The 21,469-nt window shown below is 36.1% G+C and overlaps 1 protein-coding gene across 5 annotated transcripts in view; it reads right to left on the reverse strand.

Moving 5' to 3' along the window:
* LOC117994676 (zinc finger CCCH domain-containing protein 13) overlaps positions 1-21,155 on the reverse strand; it is a 58,601-nt gene extending 37,446 nt beyond the window's left edge. For 3 of the 5 annotated variants that reach the window (XM_069507880.1, XM_069507878.1, XM_069507877.1), the window contains exon 1: positions 20,984-21,155. The gene's annotated coding sequence lies outside the window, so the exon portion shown is untranslated. Of the gene's footprint in view, positions 1-2,096; positions 2,176-20,983 lie in introns of those variants that run through there. The other 2 variants (XM_069507876.1, XM_069507879.1) reach the window with 2 other exon arrangements.
* Between the last annotated feature and the right edge of the window lie 314 nt (positions 21,156-21,469).

Below are 21,469 nucleotides of genomic sequence, written 5' to 3' on the forward strand. Positions count from 1 at the left end.
GAAAAAAGTTTTGTTAGGGAGCTTCTAACAAAACGTCGCGTCGTCGAGGATTTGACGTCACTGGCAGGCGTCAAATGTTAGTACATTTGACGCAGGCAGCCCTTATGTTCTAAAACAGATTTTTATATATTTTTATGCATAATAGTTTTTGTTTTATCGTTCAAAATGTCGATAAAACACGACTGTAGTACGGAAACCTCAGTACGCGAGTCCGACTCGCACTTGTTAGGTTTTAAATGTATTCTTGAGCAAGCATAGGTATGTGAAGGGAATGAATTATAAAATATAGATATATGTAAAAGGTAGGTATGTCTGGATTGCTATTACGATTCACATTCTCTTTGCGATTGCTCTGGTCATTAGGTTTTATTTATTGACTAGGTACTTTTATTGTTTACTAGTTGATGCCACCGACTTCGTCCGTTAAATTACCTTTGGACATTTTTAGGGTTCCGTACCTCAAAAGGAAAAACGGAACCCTTATAGGATCACTTTGTTGTCTGTCTGTCTATCTGTCTGTCAAGAAACCTACAGTGTACTTCCCGTTGACCTAGAATCATGAAATTTGGCAGGTAGGTAGATCTTATAGCTGACATTTGGGGAAAAATCTGAAAACCGTGAATTTAGGGTTAGATCACACAAAAAAAATTAAATTGTGGTCATGAACTAATAATTAGTATTTTCAACTTTCGAAGTGAGGGACTATATCAAGTGGGGTATCATATGAAAGGTCTTCACCTGTACATTCTAAAACAGATTTCTATTTATTTTTATGCATCACAGTTTTTGAATTATCGTGCAAAATGTCGAAAAAATACGACTGTAGTACGGAACCCTCATTGCACGAGCCTGACTCGCACTTGGCCGGTTTTTAACTTATTTCTCAGAAGAAAATAGGTAGGTCTAACATGGTAAAAAGGGCTAAAAATCTACCTCGTAGATACGCGTATTATTGAAAAAGTAAGTAAGAAAAATACAACAGACCTATCAATTTTCAAATTTCAACTCAAAAAATACGTCAATAATGTAATTCATCATCATCATCATTATCAACCGATAGCCGACTCACTACAGAGCTCGGGCCTCCTCTCAGTATGAGAAGGGTTTGGCCATATTCCACCACGCTGGCCTAGTGCGGATTGGCGGATAATGTCCCTAATTATATAATTGCGAAAAATGTAACTGCTAATTATATATTTCAAACTCAAACTCAAATTATTTATTCAGAATAGGTAAAGTTTTACTGATGGTCAAAATTTTAATTTGTAAGATGATATAGTGGTGATAATTAATACGTATCTATTTAAAACTAAAGCTATGAGGGTTCCAAACGCGCCCAGGTCTGAGAAGAGCCCACAACAAACTTTTAAAAAAGGAAAAAAATCGATAAAGAAAAAACATACCTAGATAAACTATGAAAACTTATCAAAACCTAAATCTAGTTTCCACGCGTCTATTTCGAATCTTTTTATAGAAAAAAACAGATATAAAATCCTACCTTTTTTAATGTATATAACGGGTAATTTTTGCTTTTATTTGTCGATATTTCAAGCCAATTGCACGGGACGGGAGAATTAATCGTGGTATGTATTAGTTTCCAACCTTTTTGTTTAAAACACTAAAAATCAAATACCTTAATTCATTATATATATCTGTCTACGGCTTTACTCACGTATTTAGTCGACGTTAGCCCGACTGGTTTCGATACCATCCGGGGTCCTTTTTCAAGGGAGTCCCTTGAAAAAGGACCCCGGATGGGTTATAGTCGGGCTAACGTCGACTAAATACGTGAGTAAAGCCGTAGACAGATATCTCCCCCTAAGAGGGTGAAATGGGGGTTGAAAAGTTATATGAAAATCCTATGTTTTTGAAGTTAGAGATATGAAAACTGCCATTTAGGTTATTAGCTTTAAATAATAAAAATCTGTATAGTTCACTTGTGTGTAGGTAAGTGAGGCCTTTTGAAGCGGGAAAATTTCAGATCTTATGAGAAACCAGAAATTTTACGCGGACGAAGTCGCGGGCATCAGCTAGTTATATATATATATATATATATATAATGGAAATCACTCACGATAGTTTAAACGCTAAAATACCTCAATTCACTGTACCACTATTTCACAAAGTGTCTAAGAACCTAAGAACCACACTTTCCAACCGTTCAGCGCGCACTAGAGCTGGCTGGTGATTCGAGTGGGGGGGGATAGGGTGACCATGAGGAAATGAAAGGAGTAGGTATAGGTCAGCGATATAAAAATGCCACTAGATGGGGCGCTTCATAGTAACGACGTGACCAAAATTGAAATAAAAATAATTTATTTATTTCACGTAGTGTAGGGCAACAAAACAACAACTACGCGCTAATGTGGGACGCAACTAGCGTTGACACATCGGCCCCGTGTCATGACAGCATCAAGACCTCATGGGTCAGATTTTGCATTTTTGTGAAAATTTATAATTTTGCTTTTTAAAATTTATAATTTTAACAATTTTTGTATGTATGTTTATGTTAGTTTGTACTCGTAGTTTAATTAGTGTAATTGGCTTTATGGCCGTTCTAATTAAATAATAAATAAATAAATAATAAATAATAATAATAATAAATAAAAGACCGGGAGCCGCAGCAGAAACAGCTGAAAACGGCAAGCAGCGCAAGTATGACTCTCTTATCGAGAGTTACATTTTGTTCCGTTTGCCGTGGAGACTCTGGGACCATGCAGCCATGCAGTCTTAATGCTAAAACATTTATACGAGACATTCCACCGCGATTAATAGCCTCATCTGGTGACAGAAAGGCTGACTCATTTTTTACGCAACGGATCAGCCTGGCCGTCCAGCGCGGAAATGCAGCCAGGATTCTTGACACCATTCCACACGGGCATGATTTGTATAGTAATTAGATAAGGCTATCTTTAAGTTTTATTGTAATTTTTCATTAAAAAAACAGCATTCTCTCATGCTACGTTTGTACTACCACTGGTTCGGAATGTAGATTCTATTGAGAAGAGCCAGCAAGAAACTCAGCAGTAGGTCTTTTTAAATCATAAAAAGTTACAATATGTATTAATACAACTACTTACACCATTTTGTAGGTAACTGAAAGCTCAACCGGTTACTTCCACGCAACTTTATCACTAATTAACTCATCAGTTGTATAATAGCCTTGACTTAATAAGAGTGTTTTACACAATATTTAAATTTGATAAAAGAAAATCCTGACTGATTGACTGATCTATCAACGCACAGCTCAAACTACTAGACGGATCTGGCTGAAAATTGGCATGCAGATAGCTATTATAACGTAGACATCCACTAAGAAAGGATTTTTGAAAATTCAACTCCTAAAGTGGTAAGGGTTTGAAGGGAAGGAAAGGTTTACTAAGGGTTTGAAATTTTTGTAGTCCACGCGGACGAAGTCGCGAGCATAAGCTAGTTATTTAATAAGTTTACCAAATCATAATGTCCCATATCCCGAAAGTTTAATTTTAACAAACGTCTAAAGCGGATTACGATTACTGATGTTCGTTAGAACATGTTACTATGAAGCGCCCTATCTAGTGGTACATTTTATATCACTGGTATGTGTGTATGGTATGGGAACTTGTAGTAGATATAAGTTATAGTACAACGTAGTTTTAAGATGGGGTGGAGATAAAACTGAATTGTAGTTGTTAGATTTAATAGGTTTTAAAAAGGCGCGTCAATTTTTTTTATTGCTTTTTTTTTAAAAAGAATATCAGCCATGTTAAATGACTAATATTCCCCTTTCCTCTCCAACTAAGCGTCAGGCTTGTGCTAGGAGTAGGTACGACAATAGTGCAACGGGCGGGGTTTGAACCGTCGACCTTTCGGTTTTCAGTCCACTCCTTTACCGGTTGAGCTATTGAGGCTATGCGAAATTACGAATCTGGAGATTCTAAAAAATGTACACGTAAGTATACATCTTCAATAGGGTTTTGGACTGCAGTAATAAAATGATGTGATTTTTGTATAGCGGTAGTTTATGGGGCTAGAGTTCGTTCTTATAGTGAATAATTAAAAAAAAAACATGATTTTTAACATAACGTCACATTGTACGGAAAGTTAATAATGACGTCACAATCCGTGAACGACTTCGTCTTTTCAGTTTTTTAACTTAAAAATAGAGTAATTTTTGCTGGATTTTTTTTTGTTAATAAATGAAAAATATTTGTAGTTTACGCATTGTGACGTCGTTAATCGCTTTCCCAAACGCGTCAAACTTCTTTCAGTCCGATCCGTACGGTAGTTTGAGCTGTGCGTTGATAGATCAGTCAGTAAGTCAGCTTTTCCTTTTAAATGTATAGATTTTCATTTAAAAAGAAAATTACTTAGACTAATTATTTATTATAATGGTAGATGGTAGACTGTCCCTCATTTCCATAAAGCCAATGCCACACTAGGGGATTGCGTGCATCGGACAATAATGCAGTTGCGAAGGCATGAAACCAACATTAACATAAATAAGACCAGCCCGATTGCTTGCTTACTTGTTTTATTTGAACACCATAGATATACCTAGATACACACAAGATTTTTTACATGACTGCCCAAAAAAGGAGTATATTTTTTTTTATTTTTTATTATGGAACACAAAAAGCTTTTACATTTTTACTTAGCTACTTATTTCTAGTTTGTACATATGCCTATTAAGTGTTCACTCATTTACATTATATCTATTGAATTTTGTGCGGAATTATATGTATACATGTGAGTTTCTTTATTCCACCATAACTTCTGAATGTTGTGGTCTTTTTCAAATGTGAAAATTTTACGTTTTTTTTTAAAAATTACGATTTGTATCTATAGGTCTATGGATTGTGACGTTATTATTCACCTTCCGTACAGCATGACGTTCATGTTAAAATAAATAAAAATCTTTTTTTTTAATTATTTTCTATAATAATGAATTCTAGCCCCATAAACTATCGCTATACAAAAAATCACGTCATTTTATTACTACAGTCCAAGACCCTATTGTGCTAGAGTTATAAATAAAATATTTACAAAAATAGAAAAATTAAAATTAACATAATATTATTTACAACAGTGTATTTTGGTTTTTTATAGTAACAATACTACATCAAACTAGAAAACTGAACCGATATTGATAAAAAACCTTATTTGTATACTTACTACGATTTCAAAATCCCAAAGGTCAGACAAACTTTGCTAATAAAAGGTTTTTCTTTAATGACTAAGGTTTTACATAAATATGAAAACTTTTCATGTCGTACATTTGTTTGAACTTTGGCATTCTTTGAGTTTTTTTAAAATTCAGATACAAATTGCCCTTGACTGCAATCTCACCTGGTGGTTAGTGATGATACAGTTTAAGATGGAAGTCGTCGTCGTCCAATGGTTTAAGCTGTGCGTTGATAGATCAGTCACCTTTTTCTTTTATATCTGTATATAATAATGAATCGCTAAATGTGTTGATGATCGCAAATCTCGAGAACAGCTGAACCGATTTCGCTAATTCTTTTTTTATAATATTCCTTGAAGTACGAGGATGTTTCTTACGGAGAGAATTTTTTTAAAAATTGCCTGAAAAAGTCTAAAAACAACACTTTTCTATATTCCCATACAAAAGATTCGTAAAATACTTAAAAGTCAATTAGAACTTTAATACCATAACATAAAGTTTAAGTGTTAGTGGAGGGGTTCCGGGAAGGCAAAACAATTGAGTGACGTGTTAGGCGGTACGAAGTTCGCCGAGTCAGCTAGTACATATACCTAATATAGATTAACCCAATATACGAGTATTAGACAATTCAAGCATGTCTGTCTGTGTATCCAACCTAAACCTATTAACATAGTAAACGAAAATAACTGAGTCGTGTTAGGAAATGATTTCCTAGATTTTCGTATAAATTACACTTTTTACAACTTCCTATTTAATATAGTTCCTTAATTGGACGGAACCCGCTTACGTAAGTTCCTTTTAGAGACACGCAAAGTTTTGTAAAGACAGCCCATTAATTAATTGTTGCAGTGTTCTTCGGCCTAGTATTCCACTTGCAGTTACCTAATCAATGTCTGTTTATTAACTTTATTTATAACTAACGGTGGTAATTATAGGCTAATGATAGTGGGGGTGTAAACCTAGGAAATTCTAACATTTTGGTGTTAAGTGCTTTTTAAGCAATTAAATATCTCTTGCCTTAACGGTGAAGGAAAACGTCATGAGGAAGCATGCCAGAGAGTTCTCCATGATGTTCTCAAAGGTGCGTTTGTCAATCTACACTGAACCACAGCGTGGCAGATTATAGCCCGAATCCTTCTCATTCTGAGAGGAGATCCGTGTTCAGCAGTTGGCCGGCGAAGGGTTGATCATTGTTTTTTTTTTTAATTTTCACGGCAGCCATTTTAATTTTTTATTATTTGATGTTATAGCGGCAAAAGAAAATGTACACAGTATGTGAAAATTGCAAGTATTTACCTACTACACGAGATACAGCCCGCTGACAGACAGACATACGGACGGACGGACAGCGGAGGCTTAGGAGCGAAGCCGGGATGGATTAGCTAATATTTTAATTTTTTTTCGCAAATGAAGGTAAGACAAAAGTAGAGAAAAGTTCGAGAAATAAAATTAATAAAGCCTGCAAAATTAAGATAAAATGAATAAAGCCTGCAAAAGTAAGATAAAATGAATAAAGCCTGCAAAAGTAAGGAGTCGGCAATTTTCATCATAACTATTGGTAAATCACTGATACTGGTCGTAGTAACCTAATGTTGTTAATGTGTAAAGTTGACGATCAAGTTGCGACTCACATAGCCCAGTCAGTTATAACTAATTTCTAAAACCTGTTACTATGCGTTCTAATAACACATTAGTTTAATCAACTGATTAATTTATTGAGATTGAGTCATACACTTAAAAAGTAAGTAAAGGTCATTTCCCTCATTTTTTTTTTTTTTTTAATAAAGAATATTAGCCATGTTAAATGATTAATATTCCCCTTTCCTCTCCAACTAAGCGTCAGGCTTGTGCTAGGAGTAGGTACGACAATAGTGCAACGGGCGGGGTTTGAACCGTCGACCTTTCGGTTTTCAGTCCACTCCTTTACCGGTTGAGCTATTGAGGCTCTGTAATTGACCTAACAGGAATTGATTTTTAGGGTTATGCACCTCAAAAGGAAAAACGGAACCCTTATAGGATCACTTTGTTATCTGTCTGTCTGTCAAGAAACCTACAGAGTACTTCCCGTTGGCCTAGAAATTCATGAAATTTGGCAGGTAGGTAGGTCTTATAGCAGACACGGGAATCTGAAAACCGTGAATTTGTGGTTACATCACACAAAAAAATTAAATTGTGGTCATGAAATTAATAATTAGTATATTCAATTATCAAAGTAAGATAACTATATCGACTTCGACCGCGTGGACTACACAAACTTCGAACCCTCATTTTGCCCTCTTAGGGGTTGAATTTTCAAAAATCCTTTCTTAGCGGATGTTTACGTCATAATAGCTATCAGCATGCAAAATTTCAGCCCGATCCGTCCAGTAGTTTGAGCTGTGCGTTGATAGACCAGTCAGTCAGTCACCTTTTCGTTTTATATATTTAGTAATTCGTTTAGTATTTAGTATTTCGTTTTATATTCAAGGGTAATGCTCGGAGATACAAACACACATATAATTGCCTTGCGTGACAACGTGTCGCATGCCCAGCGATGCGGACCACTTTCTATGCGATGTACAGACGGACAGTTTATTACACTAATACGAATAATTATGTAAGATTACTATGCCTATGCTTGGCTTTATAATTATAAATATATATATCTATATATAATATAAAAGGAAAACTGACTGACTGATCTATCAATGCACAGCTCAAACTACTGGACGGATCGGGCTGAAATTTGGCATGCAGATAGCTATTATGACGTAGACTTCCGCTAAGAAAGAATGTTTGAAAAATCCCTAAGGAGGTAAAATAGCGGGTTTAAATTTGTCCGTGGTGCGTAAACTAAAAAGATGTGTGAAGTCTGCTAATCCCCACTTGGCCAGCGTGGTGGACTATTACCAAATCCCTTTTCCTAAATAATATTCAGCATAATAGCATCTATTTATATTATACATTTATTCTTTAAAGAACAAGAAAGAGAACAAAGGGGCTTTTATATTATGTATGTGAATTAAAAAATATCCGAAAGAACCTTAAAAATCTCTTAAGAAAATTTGAATTAATGCATAATGTAAATAGAAGATACATGCTCATTATTAATTTAACAATTAAGTATAATTTAAATTTTAGTTTTAATTAAGTACTTTTTCATAATTTTTAAACGAAATGAACTTTTATGAACGGTTATGTGTATTAGACTTCAACGCGCTTGAAGCTCGTTTTTATGACAATAATTGATAAAATAAAATAAAATAAAATAAAATAAAAATCTTTTTTATTCAAATGAACTTTTACAAGTACTTTCGAATAGTCGGATGCATCTACCACTGGTTCGGAATGCCTTTCCTATCGAGAAGAACCAGCAAGAAACTCGGCGGTTGCTCTTTTGAAATATTTGATATAGGTACAAGATTATGCCATGTATAAAATAGTATTTGCAGTCTTGTGCGTTGCTGGAACGAGCTGCAGGTCAAATCAGGTGAGATAAGTATTATGATTATTATTTCTTACTAGCTTATGCTCGCGACTTCGTACGCGTGGACTACATAAATTTCAAACCCCTACTTCACCCCCTTAGGGGTTGAATTTTCAAAAATCCTTTCTTATCGGAAGTCTACGTCATAATAGCTATCTGCATGCCAAATTTCCCCGATCCGTCCAGTAGTTTGAGCCGTGCGTTGATAGATCAGTCAGTCAGTGGGTGACTAAATGGGGTGAAATAGGGGTTTGAAATTTGTGCAGTCCACGTGGACGAAGTCGCGAGCATCAGCTAGTGGAATATAAAATATTTGGTTTAAGAAAAAGGTAATTTAGTTAATTTTAATTGTTAATTTGTAAAATATTATGTCGTTAAGCTTAAATTATATCTTTGTTTAAGAAATGTTGATGACTTTCATATTAGTTACTATGTTAATTTAATTCTAACAGATAGTTGCGCCACTATTTTCGCCGGAAAATTTGACGAAATACGAATGTGTAGATGTAAATGCGAAAGTGTGTTTATCTGTCTGTCTGCTAGCTTTTCACGGCCCAGCAGTAAGCGATTTTAATGAAATTTGGTACAAAGTCAGCTTACATACCGGGGAAGGACAGAAGGCTACTTTTTACCTCGGAAAATTAAAAAGTTCCCATGGGATTAAAAAAAATCCTAAATCCACGCGGACGAAGTCGCGGGCATCAGCCAGTTACATAATAAAAGTAAAAAAGTTACATAATAATTAAAAAGTTTATAGAATTAAATTGATTTAAGTAGGTAATAGTTATATTTGTATTGTATAATACAAAATTATATATAAATATAATAAATAACATTGTGTTAATTATTTTCGAGTGATTAATAAAATAAACAAACAAAATGATGAAAGTATATAAAAGACTGATAGCGTATACCCAACAGATTGTTTTAGAGATACCATTGTGATATATAAACTGACAAGTGACAATTGAATGGGACTTTGTTATCTAATCGTGCTTTTATTTTTTTATTTCTGGTGAAATTGTATTGTTTTGTTAAATAATAAAAATGCGGAAGAAGGTTACAGAAGGTATATGTCTACTTTTTAGAATTAGAGGTCAACAACCTTGAAATTATATAAAACTAGCTGGCCATCCCCTGTTTCGCTCGGGTGGAATTTAGAAGATCGTAGAATTTTCAAAAATTCTGAAATTGGGACCTTTTATATTTTTATAATACAAATTTATATAATTGGTATTTTTTCTTTTGTAACCGAAAACCTAAATATTAATTTTCATGGAAACAACTTGAAAAAAGACGGAGTTTCACACAAACTTTCATCCCCTATTTAACCCCCTTGGCAGTACAATTTTCAAAAATAGTGAAATACGTATTTTTTCTTCTCAACGGAAAGCCTGATTACCAATTTTCATCGATGTAACTTTAAAAATGATAGACTTTCATACAAACTTCTATCCTCTATTATTTATCATGCAAAATGGCGAAAAAAATACCCGAGTACGGAACCCTCGGTCCGGGAATATGACTAGCACTTGACTGGTTTTTTAGGGTTTCGTGCCTCAATAGGAAAAACGGAACCCTTATAGGATCACTTTATTGTCTGTCTGTCAAGAAACCTACAGGGTACTTCCCGTTGACCTAGAATCATGAAATTTGGCAGGTAGGTAGATCTTATAGCAGACATTCGGGGGAAATATGAAAACCGTGAATTTAGGGTTAGATTAGGGTGAATTTGTTACGTGGGGTTACATCACACACAAAAAAAAGGTCATGAACTTATAATTAGTATTTTCAATTTTCGAAGTAAGATAACTATATCAAGTGGGGTATCATCTCTAAAGGTTTTATTCGGCAAGCCTCGTAGATATTCAACTTATAAACTACATACGGAAAACTATATATTGACAATCAGACAGCAATACTATTTACAAACTATTCTAAAGTTTCACCAAACCACAGAAGTACTTCATAAATACAACTTAGACAAAAACTCAAATAATCAATCAACTAAACGTACAATACTGTGGCCAAAACCAATAACAAAAACTTCATTTGCTCAGAGATTATTTCGCTACACAGCACCTTTTCTCTACACAATCGCTAACAAACAACTCAATCTATTACGCAAATCTAAATATACATGTCGCAAATTATTATCTAATTGGCTCCTCCAAAAATCCTACGAGGAAACGGAAAACATCTTAAGGCATAACAAAACATAAAACGGAACTAAATTACGCATGTATACATAGCAATACCTATACAGGAATATAACATATCTAAATAAAATAATGTAAATAATGAAAAATATAATAAATTAAATACACTTAAACAATCCACCAGCATCTCAATGTTTTGCATATACTACCACATTTACTTTGTGTGCGTGGAGTCGTCACTCTGCTCACCTCTGGCACTATAGTTTCAACAGCTACCTGCCTACTTCTATGAAGGAATGAACGAAATCTTTTGAATTAGATTAACTAAATTATATTGTTATCCTCTAAGTACAACTAAGTATATTCAACTGGCTTCCCGTAGCTCAGGGAATCCTAGTTCGGGGGCCAGGAATATCGACTATTAATGTTTTTTTTTTGTTTCTCTTTTATATCTACCTACATCTAATAAGAAAACTACTTATTTGTTTTAATGTTTAGTTGTTAACTGTAATCTGTTTATGTATTTATAAGTAAGTTATTTACATTAATTGTACCTACCTATTTATATTCGGGCGAAAGACTGGCTTCCCATAGCACAGGGAATCCTAGTTTGGGGGCCAGGAACTTTGCATTGCTACTACCAGGGTTATGTACTTATATATACCTTGTAAATTTTTATCAAATAAAGATTATTTATTATTATTTATTATATCATATTATATGAAAGGTCTTCACTTGTGCATTCTAAAACAGATTTTTATTTATTTTTATGCGTCATAGTTTTTGAATTATCGTGCAAAATGTCTATAAAATCCGACGACATGCGTACGACGTAGTACGGATCCCCTTTGCGCGAGAGTGACTCGCACTTGGCCGGTTTTTTTATATGTTTCGCTGGAAATCCTCCGGCATCTTATCCCTTAGGGAAACTTCTTGTTTCTGTTAGTAGTGCTTTAGTTTTTAACACTTAAAACCTAAGAAAGTAATTCGAAACTGATCAGTAAGCAATAGCTACATTAGATTTGTAACTTATTTGCTATTTAGCATTCTACAAGTACCTTGGTCGCTTTACTTTTGCGTAAGAGAGAAAGTCGAGTGTTTCGGGCGAGTTTAACTTTAATTTACAATTATTAAAATAAAGGTTTTAGACGGGGTAAACTAAAAACTATTTGAGGGCAAACATTAACCTAAATAATAGGGTCTTGGACTGTACTAATAAAATGATGTGATGTTTTGTAATATATTGGTAGTTTATGGGGCTAGAATTCAATTATCAATATCAATCATCAATATACTTATAATAAAACTGTAACAGGTCAAATTCTGTACATTGAAGATATTTTGTATATACTTATAATAAAACTGTAACAGGTCAAATTCTGTACATTGAAGATATTTTGAAATTTTTTTTTCGAGGGCACTCTATAATCGATACTGAACCCAAAACTGTAGTTTTTTTCATTTTTGTCTGTCTGTCTGTCTGTCTGTCTGTATCACGGCCGCGCATCACGCTGAAACTACTGAATGGATTCCAATGAAACTTGGTACGATTTGAGGTCATACTATGAGGAAGAATATAGGATACTTTTTATCCCGAAATTCAGCATGGTTCCCGTAGGAGAGGGGACGAAAGTTAAAATGTATACTGAGTTGTAATTCATTAACGCGTAGTCCGATTTCATTCATTATTTTTTGTTAGAAAGGGGATATTTTAAAGATTGTTCCGTAAATATTTCAAGGTCATCGGTTTTTAACCGACTGTCAAAAAGGAGGTGGTTAATCCTGATGCTACAGGGTTACTGCCCGCCTGAGTTATCAAGATTCAGGAAGTGTTCATAGTGAATTCATATTGTAGGTACCAAGCAACGACAACAATCCCGAAAAATCAAAGAGTTCCCGCGGGATTTTAAAAAACGTAAATCCACGCGGACGAAGTCGCAGGAATCAGCTAGTTATTTTTAATAAATGAATTCTAAAAAAATCATGATTTTTATTTATTTTTAACATAATTAATTATTAACGTCACGCTGTACGGAAGCCGTCACAAGGTGATAAACGACAAATATTTTTCAATTTTTTAGCACTAAAATAAAGTAATTTCTGTCGGAAAATATTTTCCCTTTTCACCTCTAACTTTTAGGAGTTACGAGTGTGTGCGTTTTAAGTAATTAAATATCACTTGCTTTAACAGTGTACGAAAATATTGTGAGAAAACCTGCATGCCTGAGAGTTCTCCATAATGTTCTCAAAGGTGTGAAGTCTGCCAATCCGCCCTTGGCCAGTATGGTTGACTATGGCAACAACCAACCAACGAACCAACAAACAAACACACTTTCGCATTTATAATATGGGTACAGATAATATGGTTAGGGATATTATAGTTAGGGACTCCATAATGTTTAGAGCCTCAATAGCTCAACCGGTAAAGGAGTGGACTGAAAACCAAAAGGTCGACGGTTCAAACCCCGCCCGTTGCACTATTGTCGTACCTACTCCTAGCACAAGCTTGACGCTTAGTTGGAGAGGAAAGGGGAATATTAGTCATCTAACATGGCTAATATTCTTTTTTTTTTAAAAATGTTCTCAAAGGTGTGTGAAGTCTGCCAATGTGGCAAACTACGACCCTTTTTATTCCGAGAGGAGACCTGTACCCAGTAGAGGTCAGCAATGGGTTGATCATGATGCTATATGACAAGTTAAACACTAACCGCCGTACTCAGAGTCGCTAATCGTTACTTAAGATTGAGTTCAAACGAGACAGATTTATGTGAGAGATATAGCTCTGTTTTGTTTTAACTAAAAAACAAAAAGGTTAGTCGACATCACAGGAGACCGAAGAGCTGGCAGCTACCTCGGACAAAGAATTAGCCTAGCTATTCAAAGAGGGAACGCTGCCAGTTTTTTTTTTTTTTTTTTTAAAAGAATATATATTTTAGTTATAATATTATATTTTTTAAGGTTTTAGTTTTAGTTTAAATTATTAATTAATTAACTTTTAATTTGAATATATGATTGAATTTAAGTAACGATTAAGTGACTCTGAGTACGGCTGTAAATTCTAACCCAATAACCAATATCGCACGCCGCCCTTGAGTGTGACCGGCGCGTGGTTACGTCGGCAATTTCCACACCAATTACACAAGAGCGTTACGTAAACATGTACAGAATGTTATCTGTGCGGCCGACGGTAGCTGCTGTCAAGCTGTCAACATATGGCGGCTGTTGAACTGTCAACTGTCACGTGGGAACTGTCAAAAATGCACTGGCAACAGCTGCGCGATTGCGGTAGAATGACCGCTACAATGTCACGATCGCAATCATCTCTGATTGGTTAATGCTCGCTCACTATTGGCCACAATGCATTGTTGCAACAAGAATCGCACAAATTCAGCCAATCACAACAATTGAGATTGTAATAATGATTGATGCAGGTTTTATGAAATTGACCTACTGTACATTCTAAAACAGATTTTTATTTATTTTTATGCATCATAGTTTTTGAATTATCGTTCAAAATGTCGAAAAAATACGACTGTAGTACGGAACCCTCGTTGCGCGAGCCTGACTCGCACTTGGCCAGTTTTTTTTCTTGTGAGGTACGGAACCATAAAAACTCGAATACAAGATCTCTTGTAGCTATTAATATCTCAAGTTATCGACAAATCCGAACCGATCGATTACAAAATTGAGTAAACAGAGCCGGTCGATTGACAAATACTTCGCTTTCAACATTGTATGCTCGGCTGATCATTGGAGGCATACCTATCATACCGACCTATCATCGTCATCATCATCATCATCATCACCCGATAGACTTCCACTGCTGGACAAAGGATTTTTTTTAAATTCAACCCGGGGGGGGGGGGGGGGGGGGGTATAAAAGTGGTCTGAAATTTGTGTTGTACACGCGGACGAAGTCGCGGGAATATGACACGGGGACTAATGTAACACGTCATGCTGTCTTGCGTTCGGATATTAAGTTATGATTGTATTAGTTGACTAGCTTCTGCCCACGGCTTCGCCCGCGTGGGCTACAGGAAACAAATGGCATTTTGCACTCTGAACAGCACCGAATAACACATATAACCTTCCAACCCCCATTTCACGCCTTTAGGGGGGGGATTTTCTCATAGTCCTTTCTTAGCTCACCTCTAACCTCAAGAAAAAACCTACTTTCCAAATTTCAAGTCAATTATAATATCAATAATTAAAACTTTCCCATACAAACTTACATCCCATATTTTACCACCCTTATGGGCAAATTTTCCAAAAATCCTAAAACACGTATTTCTTAGTTTGTAACCGAAAACCCAAATACCAATTTTCATGCAAATAACTTGAAAAATGACCGCCTTTCATACAAACTTCCATCCCCTATTTAACCCACTTAGGGGTGGAATTTCGAAAAATCCAAGTGGATACCTACTCTTCACAAAGGATAGACCCTCCAAATTTCATGTCTTTAGGACCAGCGGTTTAGGCTGTGCGTTGATATCTATGTCAGTCAGTCAGGACTTTGAATTTTATATATTATATAGATAGACCCGCGACTTCTTTGGTAGGGATTTAGGTTTTTAAAAATTCCGTGGGAATTTTTTGATTTTCCGGAATTAAAGTAAGTAGCCAACCTTCCTCGGGATGCAAGCTATCTCTATACCAAATTTCGTCGGAATCGGTTGAACAGATGGGCCGTGAAAGGCTAACAGATAGACAGACTCACCTTCCCATTTATAAAATTCCCATCGTAATCTAATTTTATTATGGTTAACAAATAAACTATTAATAAACTTAAATCTAAAAAAACCACATAAAATTAAAACTAAAAAAATTAAATTAAATGTAAAACCTCATCGAGACCACCGCAGCGAGGCATTGTACCCAAGATGCTGGCAGCATTACCCCTTTGGATGGCCAAACTAATTCTTTGACCAAGGTAGCTGCCAGCTCTCGGGTCCCCGGTTGACTCGATAACTCTTTTCGCAATTTCCTCAAAAAGAGCTCGAACCCTCGGGCCCCACGGCCCCAAGGGCTCCACACCAAAAGGCACGAATACGGAGCTCCCATCTAGGTTTCCATATTTGCGCCTCTTGGCCTGTTCGGCGCTGATGGCCGCTGCACCCGCCATAGAGGAGGTCGCCTGAATGTGGGATGCAGCTAAAATGTCTACACAAGTTGCATCCCAAACATCGTAATCTTGGATATAGCTTCATAGCTATAAATATGTCACAAAAAATAAAAACATTAATGTATTAAACCACGATTTTCTACGATTCCCACTCTAATTTTTTTTCAAGCAAATCTAGCGTTAAGTTATTTACTTAGCGGCGTACATACAACAAGCCAGAGAGTTGATAGTCACTAGAGTATCAATGAGCAAAAGAAAGAAAGAAAAAAACTTTTATTTAGCAAATTGTGCCACACATCACATCTTAAAACTAAGTGAAACTCAAAATAATTCAATATCGAGATCTATGGATGATATCATTATCATGATCAACCACGCGCCGGCTCGATTCTGAGCACAGGTCTCCTCTCAGAATGAGAACGCTTTGGCCATAGTCTACCACGCCAATTGCGAATTGGCAGATTTCACACATCTTTGAGAATATTATGGAGGGGGGTTGTCTGATTGCTTCGGTGTTGCCGTGACCGTTATTTTTTTATTTATTTATTGTGACCCACTCGCCAAGCGACGCGCAGGGTTTTAGTGGGTATTCCGGTCGCGTCTCGGCCGGCGAGTCCCGCATACCTTCCCTCCAGTTAGCTGGCTGGCTTCCGATGCCGTATGCCTTGCCGATGCATAAACGCGTTTCCCAGCATTAAAAAAAAAGAGTGATAAGATAACTTCAAGCACAACGAATAACTGAGTAGGTACCTGCGATAGTGGAGCGGTGCGGGAGGGGTGTGATGACGATGTGACACGAGAGGTCAGTGATTCGTCAACTTGTGACAATTTTCACTCTCCCGCACCGCTCCTCTACCGCAAGTGTCTACTCAGCTAACCACTTATGTGACGCCAGTTGTATAGAGTTTGCTACTCTATGTTCTAACTCAATGTAACAAATGGCCTTACGTTTAGTGAAAGTATAAAATACGTAGCACACAACAAATATAACTTGAACTACAAACTCCTAACATTCACTTTCAATCATAGTTCTCTTTAAATGGTTAGTCCATGACTTAATAGTACCAGTATAATTTGGTCTAGTTACTCTTTATAAATGTATTAAGCGATGGGTTTTCGAATAATGGTAATTAAATAGTAAGATATGAATAATTGATTGATTTATTTCATTTGTGTCGACTCCTAAAGGAGTTATGTAATCTTTAAAATTGCAAAATGTAGTTTTTTTTGTTAATTTATTATACTTTTCAATTTACATTGCAAAGAGTTTCTAGGTAGTTACAAAAAAATTACACATATTTAGACGTATTAAAAAAACTAAAGCACTTAACTAATTAATAAATATACGACAAATGCGTGAAAGATTAATATTTTTTAAGGTTTTAGATTCTACCAGACATGATTTAAATTTTCGTTATTACCTATACCTAGGTACATACCATATTTTTCAATCATTCAAATTTTTTTTATTTTATTTCATACTATGCAGTTTATGCTCGCAACTTCGTCCGCTACACCAAAATCAAACCCCTATTTCACCCCCTTAGGGGTTGAATTTCCAAAAATCCTTTCTTTGCGGATGCCTATGCGAATAGCTTTCTGCGTGCCAAATTTCAGCCCGATCCGTCCAGTAGTTTGAGCTGTGCGTTGATAGATCAGTCAGTTAGTCAGGCACCTTTTCCTTTTATATATTTAGATTTAAAGATTTACAATGAATAAAGTATGTCAATAAGAGACACATTTTGAATTCATAATCAAGATTTTAAGATAATGAGCGTTTAACAAACACATTTTTAATAATGTTTCTACGTAAATATTTTAATACAAAACGTCGTAATTAGGTTTTTTAATGTCTTTTTTTGCAATCCTAGCACGAAATTAGCAAATAGCCGCAAAACTAAAGTTACGACATGTCTGCAATGACTTCATTAAAATTTAATTAAAATAAAGGTAACTTTCGTTTAACCGTGAGAACTTGTATCAATTAATTGTGTTAAAAGTCCTGCAAATTACTAATGCGCGTGGCCGCCATTTTAGTGACGTCAGCACTACAGTGAAGTACTGATGGTATATTTTTACTTAAATATACGTCAAATGACGTCAAAATGACGTAATTTCGATGTTAAGGAGACATGGTTCCAGCGCAATAGCAATTTGCAGGACATATGAAGTTTTTGACTTTAAAAAAACTGTTGTTATTATACTTTATTATCTAAATATATAAAAAGAAAATGTGACTGACTGACTGACTGACTGATCTATCAATGCACAGCTCAAACTACTGGACGGATCGGGCTGAAATTTGGCATGCAGATAGCTATTATGACGTGGCATCCGCTAAGAAAGGCTGACGACCTCCCTGGCGCAGTGGTGAGCGCTGCGGTCTTAATAGTGGGAGGTCCCGGGTTCGATTCCTGGCAGGGGCTTGGAATTTTATAATTTCTAAATTTCTGGTCTGGTCTGGTGGGAGGCTTCGGCCGTGGCTAGTTACCACCCTACCGGCAAAGCCGTGTTGCCAAGCGATTTAGCGTTCCGGTACGATGCCGTGGAGAAACCAAAGGGGTATGAGTTTAATAGAAACTGCCATACCCCTTCCAGGTTAGCCCGCTATCATCTTAGACTGCATCATCACTTACCACCAGGTGAGATTGCAGTCAAGGGCTAACTTGTATCTGAATAAAAAAAAGAAAAAAAAGGATTTTTCAAAATTCAACTCCCAAAGGGGTAAAATAGGGGTTTCGAAATTTGTATGAAAGTCTATCAGTTTTGAAGTTAGAATCGTGAAATTGTTTATTTACACAAATTATTATAAACATAGAAAACTTGTATCATGGTTTTTGAAAAATTTAGCTCCAAAGTAGAAAAATAACGGGTTTGAAATTTGTCTGAAAGTCTGTCAGTTAAAAAAAATAAAAGGGGTAAATTAGGGGTTCCAAAATTGTGTAGTCCACGCGGACGAAGTCGCGGGCATAAGCTAGTGTGGCTAATTCTCTTGTACACAATCTCTAAACTAAACTAAAATTACACGTCTAAATCTATTGCTATCCCTTTCATAATGTTGCTTGCGGAAAAGAATGGCAATAGATTTAGACCTGTTAGTTTAGTTTAGTTTAGAGATTGTGTACAAGAGAATCGGCCCCAGTGTCACTCTAAAGGCCGATGTACATTACTTTCTGCCGCGTATACTTAAAGTACGTGACAGGTCGAGATCGCAATTGAGGTGGGGACGTCCCGCACACCCGCATATCCCCCGCCCGCATAAACCAAGCGCGGGTGACATGCGGGTGTACGGGGCGGGGCGTCCCCTCGCCTCATACAGGCAATTTGCGAGACTTTATAGGTATGTATTAAACAAATGAACCATACTTGTACAGCGTACGGTATTTTTGAATCAACAAAAATAAATTCGGAACGAGTGACCCAAATCCTGAACAAGTTTATAACTGCATTACAAAAAAAACCGGCCAAGTACGAGTCAGGCTCGCGCAATGAGGGTTCCGTACTACAGTCGTATTTTTTCGTCATTTTGCACGATAATTCAAAAACTTTGATGCATAAAAATAAATAAAAATCTGTTGAATGCACAGGTGAAGACTTTTCATTCAAGTGGGGTCACTTATCTCAGTTATCTTACTTCGAAAATTGAAAATACTTATTATTAGTTCAATAATGCATAAAAATAAATAAAAATCTGTTTTAGAATGTATAGGTGAAGACCTTTCATAATATGATACCCCACTTGATATAGTCACTCACTTCGAAAGTTGAAAAAACTAATTATTAGTTCATGAACACAATTTAATTTTTTTTGTGTGATCTAACCCTAAATTCACGGTTTTCAGGTTTTTCCCCAAATGTCAGCTATAAGATCTACCTACCTGCCAAATTTCATGATTCTAGGTCAACGGGAAGTACCCTGTAGGTTTCTTGACAGACAGACAGACAGACAGACAACAAAGTGATCCTATAAGGATTCCGTTTTTCCTTTTGAGGTACGGAACCCTAAAAAACGTTACGAAAAGTGTTACGTGACTCTGCATAACATATAAACATACATACATACTTCATATGTATAGAGATATAGAGTTAGGTGAGATTAGAAGAGGAATTATCATCATCATGATCAACCCATCGCCGGCTCACTACAGAGCACGGGTCTCCTCTCATAGTGAGAAGGGTTTTGGCCAAAGTCTTCCACGCTGGCCAAGTGCGGATTGGCAGACTTCACACACCTTTGAGAACATTATGGAGAACTCTTAGGCATGCAGGTTTCCTCACGATGTTTTTCTTCACCGTTAAAGCAAGTGATATATAATTAATTAAAACGCACATAACTCCGAAAAGTTAGAGGTGCGTGCCCGGGATCGAACCCCCGACCTCCGATTAGAAGGCGGACGTCCTAAATAGGCTATCACAGCTTTTTTATCCAATTTATCCATACTTCCATACTAATACTAATATTATAAATGCGAAAGTGTGTCTGTCTGTCTGTCCGTCTGCCTGCCTGCTAGCCTTTCACGGCTCATCCGTTCAATCGATTGTGACGAAATTTTGTACAGCGATAGCTTGCATTCCGGGGAAGGACATAGGCTACTTTTTATCCTGGAAAATCAAAGAGTTTCCACGGGATTTTCAAAAACCTAAATCCACGCGGACGAAGTCACGGGCATCATCTAGTCATAAGGGTTCCGTTTTTCCTTTCGAGGTACGGAACCCTAAAAATCATGTAAGATATAATTTTTTTTGTCTTACTAGCTGTAATGTGAGTCTTGTGCAGTTGTAATATGATTTTCGCGCCATCTGTTGTACGTTGATGATGCTACGTTAGAAACCTTCCCGCAAGTATCGATAACAAGTGTACAAAGTTTCAACTCTATTGGATGAACGTTGCGCGAACGCATTACGAACGAACGAATGAACGAAAATACAATTAAAAACATTAATTTTTATAATATGTATGGATAATTGAAAACACTTAAAACTTTTGTTATAAAAAATGTGTAAAAGCCCTACTAAAAACGTATAATTACATAATAATTTTATTCTCTAAGCTTCTAAGTTCTACATACCGTTAAAAGTTATCCCTTTGCATGCACTAAAGTTATTATTTAAAAAAAAGTAAACTGTCAAAAACGAAACTGTCACAGGCACAGATTATGTCACTATTGTTTGTAACCAAGGAGGTTTTATATGCCAAAAAGAGGTTTTTTTTAAATTGTAACACGGGCAACGGACATGAGTCCGTGGAGGCTTTGACGCGACTGGCTTCGCTTGGGCAGCCATTGCTTAGCGATGTAAGAAGTAAGGTTTCGTTTATATTGGTTGCTTTATTATGCGACTAGCTTATGCTCGCGACTTCGTCCGCGTGGACTACACAATTTTCATACCCCTATTTCACCCCCTTAGGGGTGGAGTTTTCAAAAACCCTTTCTTAGCGGATGCTAATAATAGCTATCTGCATGCCAAATTTCAGCCCGATCCGTCCAGTAGTTTGTGTTGTGCGTTGATAGATCAGTCAGTCACCCTTTGCTTTCATATAAGTACATTTACTAATT

This window comes from Maniola hyperantus, chromosome 27 (genome assembly GCF_902806685.2).
Source record: "Maniola hyperantus chromosome 27, iAphHyp1.2, whole genome shotgun sequence".
In the NCBI taxonomy this organism is placed as follows: Eukaryota; Metazoa; Arthropoda; class Insecta; order Lepidoptera; family Nymphalidae; genus Maniola; species Maniola hyperantus.